Here is a 19,875-nt window from a genome sequence, read left to right on the forward strand (position 1 = left end):
GGGGTGAGTCTTTGTTTCTTAAACATATCCATTGAAGCAGAATTTGCAATAGGAAAAATAAAGTTATTTCACTAAATGTTCTATCTGTGGTTCATTTGAAACATAAATGAGTAGTGCTGAGATGTAAAAATTTACTAGAAAAATTTTAAGTAGTATGTAATATAATAAAGTGAAAATGTATATACAAATTATATGTAAAATATGATCGTACTTATACTCTGAGAACATGTTTGGAAAAAAATGAGGAAAATAATACCAAAATATTAATGGAGATTATCTTAGAGACTAAGGTATTAATCTCTTTTATTTTTATTTTCAGATTTTTAGTTGTAAATGTTTTTTATTGTTAAGGAAACAAAACTTCTATTTATAAAATGATACTGTGAAATAATACTGCCAATATTGATAAAATATAGTATTCTGCTTAATTTTCTGTATTCAGCTTTTCTCACATTATTAGCAAGTATTTATTAAATTCTAGGGTAATTTTGTATTTTTAAAAAAAGGACTTTGAACCTGAGCTTGTATCTGAGTCTATCATCTTCTATGTTTGGCTTATTATTAGACCTTATTTTCTTGTTCTGTAAATGAATATTATAAGCCTACTTCAAAAAGTATTTTAGAGATGAGATAAATAATAAATCTTCCAGTAGTCAATGACTGTTGATTGCATCATATATTTTTGATATGTAGTACCTCTCCAGGTACACATACTTGACATCTGTTTGTAAAAGGTGATATTTAGAGAGATAGTCCCATCGCTTAAGCAGCTTGTCTGCATACAGAAATGTGACATAGGCAGATCCAGGCGCCAAGGCTGCAGAGCAGACCCGGCCACTGCAAGGCTGTGGTGGCCCAAGCGCCCCTAGTTGGTGTGAGCCCCGTGCGAGGTCCCGGGCCCCAGGGCACTCACTCAGGTAAATTTTTCCATAACCTTATGGAGTGAAAGGACTTTGAGACATGGCTTGATAACATTTCTGTTACATTTCTTTCTCTGATGGACTTGCAGAAAAATGAAACTCCGGATCACCTGATTAGTCTGAGTGGGGCAGTCCAGCTCAGGCATCTCTCCAATAACCTAGAGACTCTCCTCAAGTGGGACTTCCTCAAATTCCTTCCCCTGGAGCTCAGTTTTTATTTATTAAAATGGCTCCATCCTCAGACCTTACTCACATGCTGCCTCATCTCTTAACAGTGGAATAAGGTGAAAAGTGCCTGTACAGAGATGTGGCAGACTGCCAGTAAAAATTTGGACTGGCAGATAGATGATTCTGTTCAGGACACTTTGCACTGAAAGAAGGTTTATTTGAAGACTATTTTGAGGATGAAGCAACTGGAGGACCATGAAGCCTTTGAGACGTCATCATTAATTGGACACAGTGCCAGAGTGTATGCACTTTACCACAAAGATGGACTTCTCTGGGGCTGAGGAGTTAGCTCAGTGGTGCTGCCGCTTGCCTCGCAAGCGCAAGGACCCAAGTTTGATCCCCAGTACCAAAAAACAACAAAAAAACCAAAAACAAACAAACAAAAAAAGATGGACTTCTCTTTACAGGGTCAGATGACTTGTCTGCAAAACTGTGGGATGTGAGCACAGGGCAGTGGATTTACGGCATCCAGACCCACACGTGTGCAGTGGTGAAATTTGATGAACAGAAGCTTGTGACAGGCTCCTTTGACAACACTGTGGCCTGCTGGGAATGGAGTTCCAGAGCCAGAACCCAGCACTTCTGGGGGCACATGAAGGGCAGTGTTTAGCGTGGACTATAATGATGAACTGGATGTCTTGGTGAGTGGCTGGCTCTGCAGACTTCACTGTGAAAATATGGGCTTTATCTGCTGGGACATGCCTGAACACACTAACTGGACACTCAGAATCGGTCACCAAGGTGGTTTTGCAGAAGTGCAAAGTCAGATCTCTCTTGCACAGCCCTGAAGACTATATCCTCTTAAGTGCAGACAAATATGAGATCAAGATTTGGCCAATTGGGAGAGAAATCAACTGCAAATGCTTAAAGACATTGTCTCTGAGGATAGAAGTATCTGCCTGCAGCCAAGACTTCATTTTGATGGCAAATACATTGTCTGTAGTTCAGCACTTGGTCTCTACCAGTGGGACTTTGCCAGTTATGATATTCTCAGGGTCATCAAGACTCCTGAGATAGCAAACTTGGCTTTGCTTGGCTTTGGAGATGTCTTTGGTCTGCTATTTGACAACCACTACCTATACATCATGGACTTGTGGCAGAGAGCCTGATTAGCCACTGGCCTCTGCCAGATACCAGAAATCAAAGAGAGGCTCAAGTTTCCTGGCAGGTGAAGCTTCCTGGCTGAATGGACTGGACAGGCACAATGACACAGGCTTGGTCTTTGCCACCAGCATGCCTGACCACAGTGTTCTCCTGGTATTGTGGAAGGAGCATGGCTGACACCATGAGCCACCACCACTGACTGACTTTGGGAGCCGGGGGTTCAGGTTTTGGGTGCAACCTGTCTGGAAGCTGACTGCATGAACTAAAGTTCTCACCTAATGGTATCATGCAGTGCACAATCATTTATCTGTTTGCCAGGGCCCAGGGCTTGGAGTGGGGAAGGGCTTGTTTTATTGACATACAGTGCAGCATGCTAATGGGGTACAACATTGACTTCATTTGAACTTAGTTATGTTGGTCAGTGTAAGAGGATGCATTTTGGGTTCATCTTTCTTGAGTGGAATAATTGGTTTTAAGTAAAATTAAATGTTTCATCTGCTGATTGGTTGCCTATGAAATGACATTCAATCTGTTATTAAAGCTTTTTACCATAGCTTTTTTTTTGTTTGAAGTTGAAGCAAAGGTGCTATGATGTTGTTACAGCAATTTCTTTCACATGGGGCTTAGCTTTTGTAAGGGCCAGTGTTACAAAGACCATCGAGTCCTGTGACATTCATAAACTTTCCACACACAAAAGAAATGTGACATAATGAAATGGCTTTCATATGTATAATGAGGTGTTTGGATAATATACCAGGATAGAGGCAATATATCATTGTCTCTGAGCCAGGGAAAACTATAATCTCCCTAGTCAGTAATCTTAGTTTGATGTGCAAAGATTATCATGAGAACTATTATTTGTAAAAATGGTGACATCATTATGTATTCTTACCAAAACAGGATTGTCAATTTTTAAATACATATTTATATTCTAAATGGTTTTGTTCCAACAAAAAGCTCATTATAAATAACATACAAAAGTTCTCTTTCTCCTTTTGTAAAAAATTGAAGCCAGTTATTAATATAGCTAGAAAAGGAATTCATTACCCAAAATTATTATTCTTTTTAAGAGTTATCACAGCCTATTTTGAGCTCCTATATTACTTCTGCTACTATGTATATATAAGATACAATGGACCCTTGACTTACAAACTCAGTTCATTCAAGAGAGCTGGTTGTAATGATAGGGAAAAGTTTTAAAGTAAGTTTAGTAGATTAGCTATTAAAGTAGTTGTGAAAGCAAAATAGGTAGTGTATCCCTTTAAAAGCTTGCCTTAGCCTGTTGCTTTTGTTGTTTAAAGTGAAGGTTATATAGTTCCTTTGATCTGTAGCTCCACTATAGATAACATCCTAGCTCTGAAGAACAAAGTGGGAATCCTTGAACAAATTTATGATATATGTGCCTTAACTGTCATGTGTTTAGGACTGTAATCAGTGACAGAAACCACCTGTGTCTAACCATTAAACAGGAATTGGAACTTTATTTACTTAACAAAGACCACTAGGGATGAGATAATGACTGACAAAAGTATAAAAGGTGATGGACAAAGAACACAGGTGGGGACTCTGACCAGACCAGTTTCTGGCATCCCGGCTTATAGCAAGTAAAGACCTTTGTTATTTAACCTGAATTCTGTGTATCTGTGTGTTTCTTTCTGTGATTCTGGAACAGTAATTCAGGTTGGTCAGTTGAAAACTCAGGCTCCTCTACATAGCCTTCAAATTCTCTCTCCTGTAAACAGGCAGATCCCAGTGTCCTCAGAGAGATATTGGCCTGGGATTTCTCAATTAACCCCACACAGGAAAGAAAGTTACAATGTTTCTTCCAGAACTCTTTAAGGATTAAATCTGTATCTGAGACAATCTAGAAGCATGGTATTCAAATTGTAGCTCAAGATTTTGTTGTAAGTTAAATCTAAAATTCAAGTCATAACCCAAGTTGTTCATATGTCAAGGTGGTTGTAAATTGAGAATCCACTGTATTCTAAGAAGCTGTGATGCATTTGTGGTTAGCATTAGACCAATTTAAGCAAGCATAATACCTGTACACTTAGAGCTACAAAAAAGAAATTAAAGAAGACTTAAATGGAAAGATATATCATGCTTATGAGTAGAAAACTCAACACTGTTAAGATGTCATTTCTCTCCAAAGTTGATATATAGTATCAACACAATGTCAAGCAAAATTTCAGCAGAAGAACTGGGGATTTAGCTCAGTGGTTCCACAGCCTCCCTCGCCAGCACAAGGTCCCGAGTTTGATCCCTGGTACCCAAAATAAAAAAAAAATTTTTTCAGCAGAAGAGAGATATTCCATCATGGCTGACTAATGGTGAAGGTGCCTGAGGGAAGGTGGCATGAAGGTCAGCCAGGAACTGCAGGTACTCAGGAAGGGGGAAAGCAGACAAAGCCAGACTGAATCAAGGAGAAGGAGAAACTCTCTATTTGGAAATTATCTTCTGCTATGATTTCAATAAATAAATTTTATACCTTTTGTGATGTTTTCTAATTTTTCTCTTACTCCTATAAATTTTAGTTTACTTTTCTTTGAGCCACGAGGCAACTGTTGGATCCGGTTTCCATGGTCTCTTGTTGTTTTTTAAGTATCTCTGAGTATATGGTCTCCTGCATCCTTAATTTTCCAGTTCTGATATTGTCCTCACATCGGTCATTTCTGCTATCTGTATGTTCAGCAGAATTATTTTTGACCTAGATTTCAGTTTATCTCTTCATGGTCTCTACTTCTTTACTGAAATGGTCATTCATATCTTGTATCATCTTGGTTACTTCAACCATGTTGTTCTCTGTGTACTATTTAAGCTCACTGGATATTTTATCAATTAAGTTCCTTTTCTGTTTAGTTATATCATCTTTGAGCTTGTGAATATCTTACTGATCGGGTTTGTTTGTTTCTTCCTTTATCCTTTCATATATTACAGCCATTTGGTTCTGCATCAGTGCCCATGAGATCAGCTTTTGGAGAGTTAAGCTCTGAGACCCTAAATCAGCGATGTGCACTGTTCTTTATTTATTTAAGTGCCCACCAGTGCTAGCTCTGTCTCTGCCCTCCAAGGTGATTCTGTGGTGTCCTAATCAGAGAATATCTTGCTGGCTGGTATCCTTCCCCCATGGATAAGGAGAACAGTTTAGAAGCCTATCCCAGGCTCAGCCTGACAGGTGTAGCTTTTAGAAGTATCTGGATCTGAAGGTGATGGCATTGAGTTCAGTGGTCTCTTTGAGCTCTTGCCCTGCTACACACCCAGGGGAGACCTGTTGTCTGATTGCTTTCCCATTTTCCATCATGAACAGGGACATCCCTCACCTTGAACAGTTGTCATATCCTGGGGTTTCTGGGGAAGGGGCCTCTGAAATAGGGGGACACCTCATAATCCCTCAGTCTATAAAGCTGGATAGAGAAGACTATGTATGACTTGATGAGTATCAAGGCTGTAGGTTCTGAAAGGAAACTACTCATTTGGAAATAATGGAGAAATTTTTTTGAACCCATTTTTTCCTCTTTTATTTGTTTTTGATATTTGGAGTTTTGACTTTTTATAATTTTTCTGTTCTATTTTTCTCTATTTTTATCCTTATTTTCTTTTTTCCTTTAGTTTGCTGTTTTTCCTTTTCTCCTTTTTCTCAGTCTTTTCTGTTACTTTTATATAATACTACAGATATTAATTTCATTTTACTCCTTTATAGGATCCTTTCTCTTTTCTCACCTTCTCATCTTCCATTGATTAATTAAAATTTTTTAACATTTTCTCAGGACCCTATTTCCCACACCCTCTATTTTAACTAATGTAGCCATTAAGTTTTATAAATCTGACCCTACTGAGGTCCTTAGTCATGCGGAAGACACCTAATCACCTCACTGCAGACAGGCAGGTCTGCCCACATCCTACTGAGGTCCCCAGTCGCGCGGAACACACGCCAAATCAGCCTGCTGCAGACAGGCAGGTCTGTGCATGACCTACCAAGGTCCCCAGTCATGCAGAATATGCCAAATCAACCCGCTGCACACAGGAAGGTCTGTGCACGCCCTACCGAGGTCCTGAGTCACGTGGAAGACACTGAATCACCCCGCTGCAGACAGGCAGCCACCTGGTTCCACTCTACAAAGACACAGAGGACAGCAGACCACCAGACCAAGGTACTGAGTCCCACTGTTCCCGGCCCAGAGGTAGGGGCTTCCGAGCCGTCGTCCCACTGCTTCTGGTCCAGAGGAAGGGGCTTCCCAGTCACCATCCCTCCTGATGCTTCCAGCCCAGAAGAAAGGGCTTTTGGGTCACCTTCTGTCCCCCTGCTCCTGGACCAGAGGAAGGGCCTTCCGGGCCACAATCCCTCCCACCGCTCCCGGCGCAGAGGGAAGGGCTTGAGCCATCATCTGTCAGCTCCTGGTTGAGAGGAAGGGGTTTCCCGGCCACCATCCCTCCCGCTGCTCCCAGCCCGCAGAAAAGGGCTTTTGGGTCACCACCCCTACCGCTGCTCCCGGCCCCTGTCCCACCTCACCCAGCTCAGAGGAGGTAATCTGTGCAGGTGCCAACAGCCCCCCGCCCCAGTCGAAATGAGAAAACATGTAAATAAGTCTCAAAACCAGACTTCCAGATCACCTACAGCAACCCCGAAGGGAAATGAGATGAAACACTCTGATACTCAACCACCTGGACCCACTGAACTGGCAACAAAAGGGGTTCTGGAAAAAATGAAATCAGAAATAATTTCTCAGATAACAGGAGAAATTGTGCCCCTAGTGCAAGACATGATTAATAAATCTAGAGAGGAGCTGAAGAACATGATGGAATCCCAACATAAGAAACAAATGGAATCCATAAAACAGATGCAAATAGATTTCCAGGACATGAAAAACTCCATTGGAAGTCTACACAGCAGAAAGAGCCAATGTGAGGACAGAATTTCAGATATAGACAATAAGATTGCAATTAGTGACCAGGAAAAGAAAAATTGCTTCAAAATTATAAGGGAACATGAGAAATCAATCCAGCAGCTGCTAGATGATGCAAAGAAGAATAACATAAGACTGATTGGGCTCAAGGAAGAAACAAGAGACAGTGGAGATGACATAAAAAGTCTCTTCACAGAAATAATGGCAGAAAACTTCCCAAGCAGGGGAAAAGAGCTTGACATACAGACAAGTGAGGCATATAGGACTCCACATAGCCTTGATAAAAAAAAATCTACACAGAGGCATATAATTGTTAAGAATCCAGAAATTCAACAGAAGAACAAAGTTCTCCAAGCAGTGAGAGAAAAGAAACAAATCACATACAAAGGAAAGCCCATCAGAATCACAGCAGACTTCTCAACACAAACCATCAAGGCAAGAAGAGCTTAGAGTGACATATTCCAAGCCCTAAAAGAAAACAGCCTCCAACCCAGATTGATGTACCTTGCAAAACTATCTTTCAAAATGGATGGAGAAATAAGATACTTTCATGACAAAGAACACCTTAGGAACTTTGTGAATACCAAACCAGCACTCCAAAGAATTTTACACAATATCCTAGGAACAGACATTGAGGATCACAACCCCAGGAAGCAAAGCAGAATGAACCCATCTGGCATGACAAGAAATTAAATGTAAAGGGGGAGAACCCAACAAAAAGAAAAAGTCATGACAATGACAAGTCAATACATTTCAGTTACAACCATCAATGTTAATGGTCTCAATTCACCAATCAAAAGAAATAGACTGGCAGAATGGGTCAAGAAGCAAAATCCAACAATATGTTGTGTACAAGAAACACACTTAATTAAAAAGGAAACTCATAGACTGAAAGTTAAAGGGTGGAAAACAATACTGCATGCGACAGGAACCCGAAAAAAAGCAGGAGTAGCTATCCTCTTGGCAGATCAAGTAGATTTCAAACCAACACTGATTAAGAGAGATGAAGAAGGACACTACATCCTTGTAAAGGGAAGAATCCAAGAGGAAGAGATGACAATCATAAATATCTATGCACCAAACACTAGTGCACCCAACTATATAAAACAAATACTAACGGACATGAAAAGTCATATATGCACTAATACAATTGTAGTGGGGGACCTCAACACCTCACTGTCACAAATAGATAGATCAACTAGACAAAAACTAAGTAATGAAATACTAGAACTCAATCGAACTCTTGAACAAATGAACTTAACAGATGTTTACAGAGTCTTCCACCCCACAAAATCAGAATACACATTCTTTTCAGCTGCACATGGGTCATTCTCCAAAATAGACCACATACTCACACATAGAACATGTTTAAGTAAGTGCAAAATAATTGTAGTTATCCCCTGTATATTATCAGACCATAGTGCGATGAAATTGGAGATCCATAGCAAAAGAAACTCAAAAAATTTCATAAACATGTGGAAATTGAACAACACACTTCTGAAAAACCAATGGCTCACAGAGGAAATTAAAGAAGAAATCAGACAGTTCCTTCAATTAAATGACAATGACAGTACAACATATTGGAATCTATGGGACACAATGAAAGCAGTCTTACGAGGGAAATTCATAGCAGCGAATATGCATATTAGGAAAACAGAATGAGCCCAATTAAACAACCTGATGCTGAACCTCAAGCTGCTAGAGAAAGAAGAGCAGGACAACCCCAAAGCTCATACAAGGGAGGAAATTATAAAGATCAGAGGAGAAATCTATGCAATGGAGACTAAGAGAATGATACAAAAAAATCAATGAAGCCAAGAGTTGGTTCTTCGAAAGAATCAACAAAATCGACAAACCTTTAGCCAACCTTTTCAGAAAAAGGAAGGAAAAGGCCCAAAATTATGCAATTAGGAATGAAAAGGGAGAAATTACAACAGACCCAGCAGAAATCCAGAGGATCATCAATACCTACTCCCAGAACCTACACGCCAATAAGATGGACAACACAGAAGAAATGGACAGATTCCTAGATACATATGAATTCCCAAAGTTGAACGAAGAAGACCTAAAAATTCTGAACAACCCAATATCAACCAATGAAATTGAAAATGTAATTAAAAACTTACCAACTAAGAAAAGCCCGGGCCCTGATGGCTTCGCTGCTGAATTCTACAAGACATTTAGAGAGGAACTGCTGCCACTACGGTTTAAACTCTTCAGTGAAATAGAAAGGGAAGCAATACTCCCAAATTCATTCCTGGAAGCAAGCATCACCTTGATCCCCAAAGCAGAGAAAGACCCAACTGAAAAAGGGAACTATAGGCCAATCTCACTAATGAATATAGATGCAAAAATCCTTACTAAGATACTGGCAAATAGAATGCAGATCATCATCAAAAAGATCATACACCCTGACCAAGTGGGATTGATCCCAGGGATGCAGGGATGGTTCAACAAATGCAAATCAATCAATGTAATACACTATATCAATAGAGCCAAGGGCAAAAACCATATGATTATCTCCATAGATGCAGAAAAAGCATTTGACAAAATCCAACATGCATTTATGATAAAAACCCTACAAAAAATTGGACTAGATGGTCTCTACCTCAAACTGTTAGAAGCCATCTATGACAAACCAACAGCCAATATCATACTAAATGGTCAAAAACTGAAATCCTTCACACTCAAATCAGGAACAAGACAAGGATGTCCACTGTCACCACTCTTGTTCAATATAGTTCTGGAAACATTAGCCACGTCAGTTAGACAAGAGAAAGAAATAAAAGGAATAAATATAGGTAATAAAGAAGTCAACTTGTCATTATTTGCAGATGACATGATACTCTATATAGAAGACCCCAAGAACTCCACCAAAAGTCTTCTAGACTTAATAACCAAATTCAGTCAAGTAGCTGGTTACAAGGTCAACACACAAAAATCAATAGCTTTCCTCTACACGAATGACAGACTCACTGAGAGAGATATAGGGCAAAGAATTCCTTTCACAATAGCATCCACAAAACTGAAAGACCTAGGAATCATCCTAACGAAAGAAATCAAAGACCTCTTCTCTGAAAACTATGGCACTCTGAAAAGAGAGATTGAAGATGATATCAGAAAATGGACAGACATCCCCTGCTCCTGAGTAGAAAGGATTAATAGAGTGAAAATGGCCATAGTTTGAAAACTGCTATATAGATTTAATGCAATTCCAATTGAGATCCCAGCAGCATACTTCATAGACCTTGAGAAAACTATCCCAAAATTCATTTGGAACAAGAAGAGACCCAGAATAGCAAAAGCAGTTGTAGTTAACAGAGACATGGCAGGGGATATCACAATCCCCAACCTGCAACTATACTACAAAGCTACTGTGATAAAAAGAGCATGGTACTGGCAAAGAAACGAACTTGAGGACCAGTGAAACAGATTAGAAGATGCAGAAACAACCCCAGACACACTCAGCCATCTCATCTTTGATAAAGGAACCAAACACCCTCACTGGAGGAATGATAGCCTCTTGAACAAGTGGTGCTGGACAAATTGGGCTTCAACTTGCCAAAGATTAAAACTAGACCTGTATCTCTCACCGTGCACTAAACTAAAATCAAAATGGATTAAAGATCTAAATATTCAAATAGAAACTCTGAACCAGTTGGAACAGAGGTTAGGTAGAATCCTTGAAGACATCGGTGTAGGAAAAGATTTTATGAACAAAACCTCAGTTGCCCGTGAACTAGCACAAACAATTAACAAGTGGGATCTCTTCTTATTAAAAGGTTTCTGCACAGCAAGAGAAACCACCAGCAATGTGAAGATACAACCCACAATGTGGGAAAAAATCTTCACCTGCTCTTCCTCAGACAAAGGTCTGCTATCTCGAATCTATAAAGAACTTAAAGAGATCAAACCTCCCAAATTTAAAGACCCAATCCAAAAATGGGCATCTGAAATGAACAGATATTTCTCAGACAAAGAAGTAGAAATAGCAAATAAATACATGAAAAAAAGTTCAACATCACTGGTCATTTGAGAGATGCAAATGAAATCAATGCTGAGATTCACTTCACTCCAGAAAGAATGGCTGCTATCATGAAATCAACCAATAACAAATGCTGGCAGGGCAGTGGGGAAAGAGGAACCCTGCTCCACTGCTGGTGGGAGTGTAGACTGGTGCAACCACTGTGGAAATCAGTATGGAGATACCGCAAAGAACTAGCACTGGAAGTCCCCTTTGACCCCGCTATTCCACTGCTCGGGATCTTCCCCAAAGAATTAAAAGAATCATACCACAGTGATATATGTGCACCCATGTTCATAGCAGCACAGTTTGTGATAGCTAAAACTTGGAAACCGCCCAAATGCCCATCAACTGGAGACTGGATAAAGAAAATGTGGGTTTTTAATAAAATGGATACTACTCAGCCATAAAAGATGAGAAATTAGAGACATTTCTAGCTAAGTGGATGCACATTGAGGTGATACTCTTAAGTGAAATAAATAGGACACACATGTGTAAATACTGAATAGTTTCTCTGGTGTGAGAAACTGAAAGTGTAAATAAGGACTAAATGTATAATAGGTAATATGAAATAGGAAGAAAAGGGGCAAAGGGGAAGGAAGTGGGAGGGCTAGGGGAAAGGATAGAAGGGAATGGGATTAATATGAGAAAATGGAAAAATAGGAACAAAATCTTTGTAAATAGGGAGGAATGGAGGGGTTGAAGGGAGGGCTGGGCAAGGGTGAAAAATAACCAAGAGAGACTATGTAAAGGTGCAAATTTCCAGTGATGAATGTCATATTGTATACCTAAAATGTACCAATGATTAGAATGAATAATCGATAGTGCAAAATAGGAAGAAAAGGCCCAAAGGTGTAGGGGTAGTGGGAGGGGCAGGGTAAAGGAAAGAAGGGAAAGGAAAAATGCTGAGAAATGGAAAAAATGGAAATAAAGTCTTTGTAAATAGGGAAGGGTGGAGGGCGTGAAGGGAGGGCTAGGAATGGGGGAAAAATAAGAACCAAGATGCATTATGTAAAGGTACAATTCCCAATGAGAAATGTAATTGTGTTGTATACCTACAATGTACCAATAAAAGAATTTAATGCAAAAAAAAGTTTTGTAAATCTTTAGATAGTTAACTATATGCTATTATGGTTGAATACTGTTCTATTATTAGTGGAGTTACAATTTTTCCGTTTAGTATGTATTTACTATAGGTCAGTATTTGGTTTGTCTTTGATACTATTAGTGTTGCTGATTTTATTACTGTAGTTAAGATGACATCCTTGTTCCTGTCAACTTGTTTTTGCTGTATGCCAATACCTGGAATAACTGGGTATCATTAACAATACTGCAACCCATGTCCACTGAACCTCCATTCAAATAAATAGAGGTGGGGGATTCTATGACAGAGGCAAAATCCTATAGTTAGCCATGCCCAACGTGCATCACTGAAAATTAGACACTAACTACAGACTCCTCAATACTAGCAACAAAATCTTATGCTATAATTAAACCACAAGCCTAGGGACAGAAAACAAAATAGAAATGTGAGAAGATAGGTAAAAAATACCTTCCCAAACTCCTAACTTCCCCAAAGCTGATCCATGGGGCATTGAGATGGTGGAAATCAAAAGACATACAACTGAATTACTTCAAATGATAACAGGATATTTACAAAAGACTATTAAAGACTTTGGGGGAATTTAAAGAAATATAACTGAACAGTTAATGATCTTAATAATTATCAGTGATTCTAGAGAGGACACTATGAAAAGCTAGGTGAGCTAAACAAAGTGATGCAAAACATGAACATCCAGCATAGAAAGGAGTTAAGAGTCCATGAAAAGGTACCTAAAGAAACTTAGGAGATTTAAAATTCTGTTGAAAGTACGGGCTACAAAAGCAATAAATGTGAATGCAGAATGTAAGAACTAGAAGACAGGGCCGGTGTTGGTAATCAGTTAATGAAAGATACCTTAAAAACAAAAGAATTTGAAAAATGGATCCAACAGCTAGATAACTCAAAGAAGGCTAAGCTAAGATTAATTTGAATTAGTGAAAAACCACAAGACGGTACAAATGGCAGAAAAAGGGCTGTTTATAGAAATAATAGCATAAAACTATCTAAATATGGGAAAATAATTTAACATACAGAAAAGTGAGGCATATAGCCATGATCAAAAAAGGAACCCTTCCATGACAGATCATACTCCAAATTCTAGAAGTTCAACACACACACACACACACACACACACACAGACCCCAAAAAGAATCTTTTTTAAAATTTATATATTTATTGGTACATTTTAGCTATACAATACATTTACATTTAGAAGTCTGCTATGATTCTGATGGGCTTTCCTTTGTATGTGATTTGTTTCTTTTCTCTAACTGCTTGTAGAACTTTGTTCTTCTGTTGAGTTTCTGGAATCTTAACAATTATATGCCTCTGTGTAGATTTTTTTGACCCAGGATATTTGGAGTCCTATATGCCTCACTTATCTGTATGTCAAGCTCTTGTCCCCTGCTTGGCAAGTTTTCTGCCATTATTTCTGTGAAGAGATTTTTTTATGTCATCTGCACTCTCTCCTGTTTCTTCATTGATTCCAGTCAGTCTTATGTTATTCTTCTTTGCATCATCTAGCAGCTGCTGGATTGATTTCTCATGTTTCCTTATAATTTTGAAGCAGTTTTTCTTTTCCTGGTCATTAATTGCAATCTTATCTTCTATATCGGAAATTCTGTCCTCCCATTGGCTCTTTCTGCTGTGTAGACTTTCAATGGAGTTTTTCATGTCCTGGAAATTATTTGCATCTGTTTTATGGATTCCATTTATTTCCTATGTTGGGATTCTATCATGTTCCTGAGCTCCTCTCTAGATTTATTAATCATGTCTTGCACTAGGGGCACAATTTCTCCTGTTACCTGAGAAATTATTTCTGATTTCATTTTTTCCAGAACCCCTTTTGTTGCCAGTTCAGTGGGTCCAGGTGGTTGAGTATCAGAGTGTTCCATCTCATTTCCCTCTGGGGTTGCTGTAGGTGATCTGGAAGTCTGGTTTTGAGACTTACGTGTTTTCTCATTTCAAGTGGGGTGGGGGCTGTTGGCGCCTGCACGGATTACCTCCTCTGAGCTGGGTGAGGTGGGACAGGGGCCGGGAGCAGCCGTAGGGATGGTGGGCTAAAAGCCCTTTTCTGTGGGCTGGGAGCAGCGGGAGGGATGGTGACCAGGGAGCCCCTTCCTCTGGACCAGGAGCAGTGGGATGGCAGCTTAGCAGGCCATACCTCTGCACCGGGAGTGGTAGGAAGGATAGTGGCCCTGAAGCCCCTTCCTCTGGGCCAGGAGCGGTGGGACAGAAGGTGCCCCAGAAGCTCTTTGGGCTGGGAGCAACGTGATGGATGGTGGCCGGGAAGCCCCTTCCTCTGGACCAGGAGCAGTGGGACGATGGCTCAGAAGCCCCTACCTCTGGTCCGGGAGCTGCGGGACTCAGTACCTTGGTCTGGTGGTCCCGTGTCCTCTGCATCTTTGTAGTGTGGAACCAGGTGGCTATTCAGAGGAGCGGGGATGGGGACCCAGTGGATTGTTGCAGGGGCGTGGGCTGATTCTGTGTGTTCTGCACGACTCAGGACCTCAGTAGGGCTTGTACCGACCTGCATGTCTGCAGTGGGCTGATTTGGCATCTTCTGCGCAACTCGGGACCTCTGTAGGGCGTGCGCAGACCTGCCTGTCTGCATCGGGGTGATACATTTACATTTATCATTGCATGTTTGTACCTGAACATGATGTATCTTAGTTCTTATTTTTTCTCCCATTACCTGTGCACCCTTCACCCCCTCCACCCTTCCCTATTTACATAGACTTCGTTTCCATTTTTTTCTTTTCTCATAATTTTTCCTTTCCCTTCTTTCCTTTCCTCTTCCCCTCCCATCTCCCCTACCCCTTTAGACTTTTTCTTCATATTTCAAATTATCAATTATTCATTTTAATCATTTTAATCCTTATTTACACTTTCAGTTTCTCACAGTAGAGAAACTATTCGGTATTTACGCATGTGTGTCCTATTTATTTCACTTAAGAGTATGGCCTCAATATGCATCCATTTAGCTATAAATGTCTGTAGTATCTCATTCTTTATGGCTCAGTAGTACTCCATTTTATAAAAAAACACATCTCCTTTATCCAGTTTCCAGTTGCACTTGGGCTGTTTCCAAGCTTTAGCTATTACAAACTGTGCCACTATAAACATAGGTGCACATATATCGCTGTGGTATGGTTCTTTTAGTTCTTTGGGGAAGATTCCCAGTAGGGGAATAGCTGGGTCAAATGGTACCTGTAGTCCTAGTTCTTTGAGGTACCTCCATACGGATTTCCACAGTGGTTGCACCAGTCTACTTTCCCACCAACAATGGAGAAGGGTTCCTTTCTCTCCACACCCCTGCCAGGATTTGTTACTGGTTGATTTCTTGATAACAGCCATTCTTTCTGGGGTGAGGTGGAATCTCAGTGTTGTTTTCATCTGCATCTCTCAGATGACCAGTGATGTTGAACATTTTTTCATATATTTATTTGCTGTTTTAACTTCTTTGTCTGACAAATGTCTGCTCATTTCAGATGCCCGTTTTTGAATTGGGTCTTTGAATTTGGGGGGTCTGATTTTTTTCAGTTCCTTATGTATTCTAGATGGTAGACCTTTGTCTGAGGTACAGCTACTAAAAATTTCTTCCCACATTGTAGGTTGTCTTTTAGCTCTGTTGGTAGTTTTTGTTGCAGTGCAGAAGCTTTTTAATAAGATGAGATCCCAGTTGTTGATTCTTTGTGCTAGCTCTTGTGCTACTGAAGATTTGTTCATAAAGTCTTTTCCTATGCCAGTGTCATCAAGAGTTCTATCTAACTTATCTTCAATCAAGTTTAGGGTTTCTGTCTTAATACTTAGATCTTTAGCTCACGTCAATCTTAGTTTAGTGCATGGTGATATGTATGGGTGTAGTTTTAGTCTTTGGCAGGTTGAAATCCAGTTTTTCCAACACCATTTATTAAATAGGCCATCTTTCCTCCAATGAGGGTGGTAGGCTTCTTTGTCAAAGGTGTGATGGCTGAGTATGTATGGGGTTATTTCTGCATCTCCTAATCTATTCCACTGATCTTTGGGTCTGTTTCTTTGCCAGTACCATGGTGTTTTTATAACATTAGCTTTGTAGTATAGTTTCAAGATGGGTATTGTGATACCACCAGCCGTGTCTCTCTTGCCTAGAATTGCTTTTGGTATTCTAGGTTTCTTCTGCTTCCAAGTGAATTTTTGGATTGTTTTCTCTAGTTCTGTGAAGTATATTGTTGGTATTTCAGTCAGCATTGCATTAAATCTATATAGTAGCTTTGGAAGTATGGCCATTTTCACTATATTGGTTCTTCCTACCCAGGAACAAGGGATGTCTTTCCATTTTCTTATATCCTCTTCGATCTCCTTTTTCAGAGTGCTATAGTTTTCAGTGTAAAGGTCTTTTGCTTCCTTTGTTGGGTTGATTCCTAGGTATTTCATTTTTTCAGAAGCTATTGTAAAAGGAATTATTTCCCACATTTCTCTCTCAATGGGTCTGCTATTTGCATATAACAAGGCTATTGTTTTTTGAGTGTTGACCTTGTATCCAGCTCCTCTACTGAATCTGTCAATTAGGTCTAGAAGATTTTTGACTGAGGTTTTGGATTTTCTATGTAAAGTATATCATCAGGAAATAATGACAGTTTCACTTCTTCCTTTCCTATCTTTTTTCATTTTATTTCTTTCTCTTTTCTAATTGCTGTGGCTAATGTTTCCAGAACTGTATTGAACAGAAGTGGTGACAGTGGGCATCCTTGTCTTGTTCCTGATTTTAGCGTGAAAGTTTTCAGTTTTTGACCATTTAGTATGATGTTGGCTGTTGGTATTTTATAGATAGCCTTAATCAGGTTGAGATAAAAACCTTCTATTCCAATTTTCTGTAGGGTTTTTAATCATGAATGGGTGTTGGATTTTGTCAAATGTTTTTTCTGCATCTATTGAGATGATCATGTGGTTTTTGTCCTTGACTCTGTTAATATAGTGTATTTCATTTATTTATTCACGAATGTTGAACCATCCTTGCCATCCCTGGGATAAATCCGACTTGGTCAGGGTGTATGATCTTCTTGATGACACTCTGTATTCTTTTTGCCAGTATCTTGTTGAGGATTTTTGCATCTATATTCATTAGGGAGATTGTTCTGTAGTTCTCTTTTTGTGTTGGGTCTTTCCTGGTTTTGGGATCAAAGCAACACTTGCTTCCAGGAATGAATTTGGAAGCCTTGCTTCCCTTTCAATTTCCTTGATGAATTTAAAGAGTAATGGTGACAGTTCTTCTTTAAATGTCTTGTAGAATTCAGCAGTGAAGACATCAGGACCTGGGCTTTTCTTTGTTGGTAAATTTTTATTACATTTTCAATTTCACTCATTGTTATTGGGATTTTTAGAATTTGTATGTCTTCATTTAATTTTGGCCATTCGTATGTATCTAGGAATCTGTCCGTTTCTTCTGTGTTTTCCATTGTATTAGAGTACAGATTCTTGAAGCAGGTATTGACGATCCTCTGGATTTCTGCTGGATCTGTTGTGGCTTCACCTTTTTCATTCTTAATTGCATGGATTGGAGCCTTTTCTTTCCTTTTTTTGATAGGGTTGGTTAAAGGTTTATCGATTTTATTTATTTCAAAAACCCAACTTTTTGATTCATTGATTTTTTGTATCATTCTCTTAGTCTCCATTGCATTGATTTCTGCTCTGATCTTTATAATTTCCTCTCTTGTGCCAGCTTTGGGTTGTTTATTCTCTTCTTTTTCTAGGAGTTTGAGGTTCTGCATTAGGTTATTTATCTGAGTTCTCTCTGTTTTCCTAATATGGGCATTCACTGCCATGAATTTCCCACATAGAACTGCTTTCATTGTGTCCCATAGATTCCTATATGTTGTACTGGCATTATCATTTACTTGTAGAAACTGTCTAATTTCTTCTTTAATTTCCTCTGTGACCCATTGGTTGTTCTGGTGGGTGTTATTCAATTTCCATGTGTTTGTGGGAGTTTTGCAGTTTCTCATGTTATTGATCTCCAATTTTATTGTAGTATGGTCTGATAATATTCAGGGGGTAACTTCAGTTGTTTTACATTGACTTAGACATGTCCTGTGAGCTAGCATGTGGTCTCTTTTGGAGAATGACCCACATGCAGCTGAAAAGAATGTGTAGTCTGATTTTGTGGCGTGGAACACTCTGTAAATATCTATTAGCCCATTTGTTCAATAGCTTGGTTCAGTTCTTGAATTTCGTTGTTAATGTTTTGTCTAGATGATCTGTCCATTTGTGATAGTGGGATATTGAGGTCCCCACTACAATTGTGTTAGTGCTTATTTGGTTTTTCATATCCATTTATATTTGTTTTATATAGTTGGGACATTCGTATTTGGTGCATATATATTTAGGATTGTCATCTCTTCCTCTTGGACTATTCCCTTCCCAAGGATGTAGTGACCATCTTTTTCTCTCTTAATTAGTTTTGGTTTGCATCCTACTTTGTCTGCAAATAAGATGGCTATGCTTGCTTTTCTCTGGGTTCCTGTTGTGTGGAGAACTGTTTTTCATCGTTTTACTTTCAGTCTGTGGATTTCCTTTTGAGTTAGGTGTGTTTCTTATATACAGCATATTGCTGTGTTTTTCTTCTTAATCCATTCTGTCAGTCTATTTCTTTTGGTTGGTGAATTGAGGCCATTAACCTTGATAGTTATAATTGAGAGATTTTGACTCATCCTTGTCATGATGTTTTACTGTTGTTGGCTCTTTTATTTCTTATTTTCCCTCCTTTCACTTTAGTGTCTTACCTTGCTTGGTGGCTTCCTTCTGTTGGGCCTCATGGAGTTGTGACCTTCATTGTCTTTTTCTAGGATATTGCTTAAAATTCTTTGGAGTGCTGGTTTGGTGTTCATGAAATTTCTCAGGTGTTCTTTGTCGTGAAAATATCTAATTTCCCCATCGATTTTGAAAGATAATTTTGCCGGATACAACAGTCTAGGTTGGAAGTTATTTTCTTTTAGGGCTTGAAATACTTCACTCTAGGCTCTCCTTGATTTGAGGGTTTGTGTTGAGAAATCTGCCATAATTCTGAAGGGCTTTCCTTTGTAGGTGATTTGTTTCTTTTTTCTAACTGCCTATAGGATTTTCTTCGTCACTTGGGTTTCTGGGATCTTGACTATTATATGTCTAGGTGTAGATTTTTTTTGGTTATGGCTAGTTGGAGTTCTGTATGCCTCACTTATCTGTATGTCCAATTCTTTACCTCTGTCTGGGAAGTTTTCTACTATTACTTCTGTGAACAGATTTTTTCTATCAGTTGTAATTTCTCCTGTTTTTTTGTGGACTCTTATCAGTCTTATGTTATTCTTGTTTGCGTCATCTAGCAGCTTTGGATTGATTTCTCATGGTTCCTTTACTATCTTTAAGAAATCTCTGTTTTCATGGTCTTTCACTGCAATCCTGTCTTCTATATCTGATATTCTGTCTTCAGATTTTCTTAGTCTGCTCTGCATGCTTTCAGTGGAGTTTTTAATCTCCTGAATATCTGTTTGAATCTGTTTCATGGATTCCATTTCTTTCTCATGTTGGGCGATCATGTTTTCCATTTCTTTCTTATGCTCGGAATTCCTGCCTTCCAAC

At 39.2% G+C, this 19,875-nt stretch overlaps 1 protein-coding gene and 1 pseudogene across 8 annotated transcripts in view; both read left to right on the forward strand.

The window, feature by feature from the left end:
- Dock3 (dedicator of cytokinesis 3) overlaps nucleotides 1-19,875 on the forward strand; it is a 633,495-nt gene that overhangs the window by 240,083 nt on the left and 373,537 nt on the right. The window lies entirely within an intron of this gene.
- Nucleotides 938-3,883, forward strand: LOC101718230 (F-box/WD repeat-containing protein 2-like; annotated as a pseudogene).

This window comes from Heterocephalus glaber, unplaced genomic scaffold, assembly GCF_053883595.1.
Source record: "Heterocephalus glaber isolate CG9 unplaced genomic scaffold, H.glaber_assembly_v1.0 deba00001504, whole genome shotgun sequence".
Taxonomy (NCBI): Eukaryota; Metazoa; Chordata; class Mammalia; order Rodentia; family Bathyergidae; genus Heterocephalus; species Heterocephalus glaber.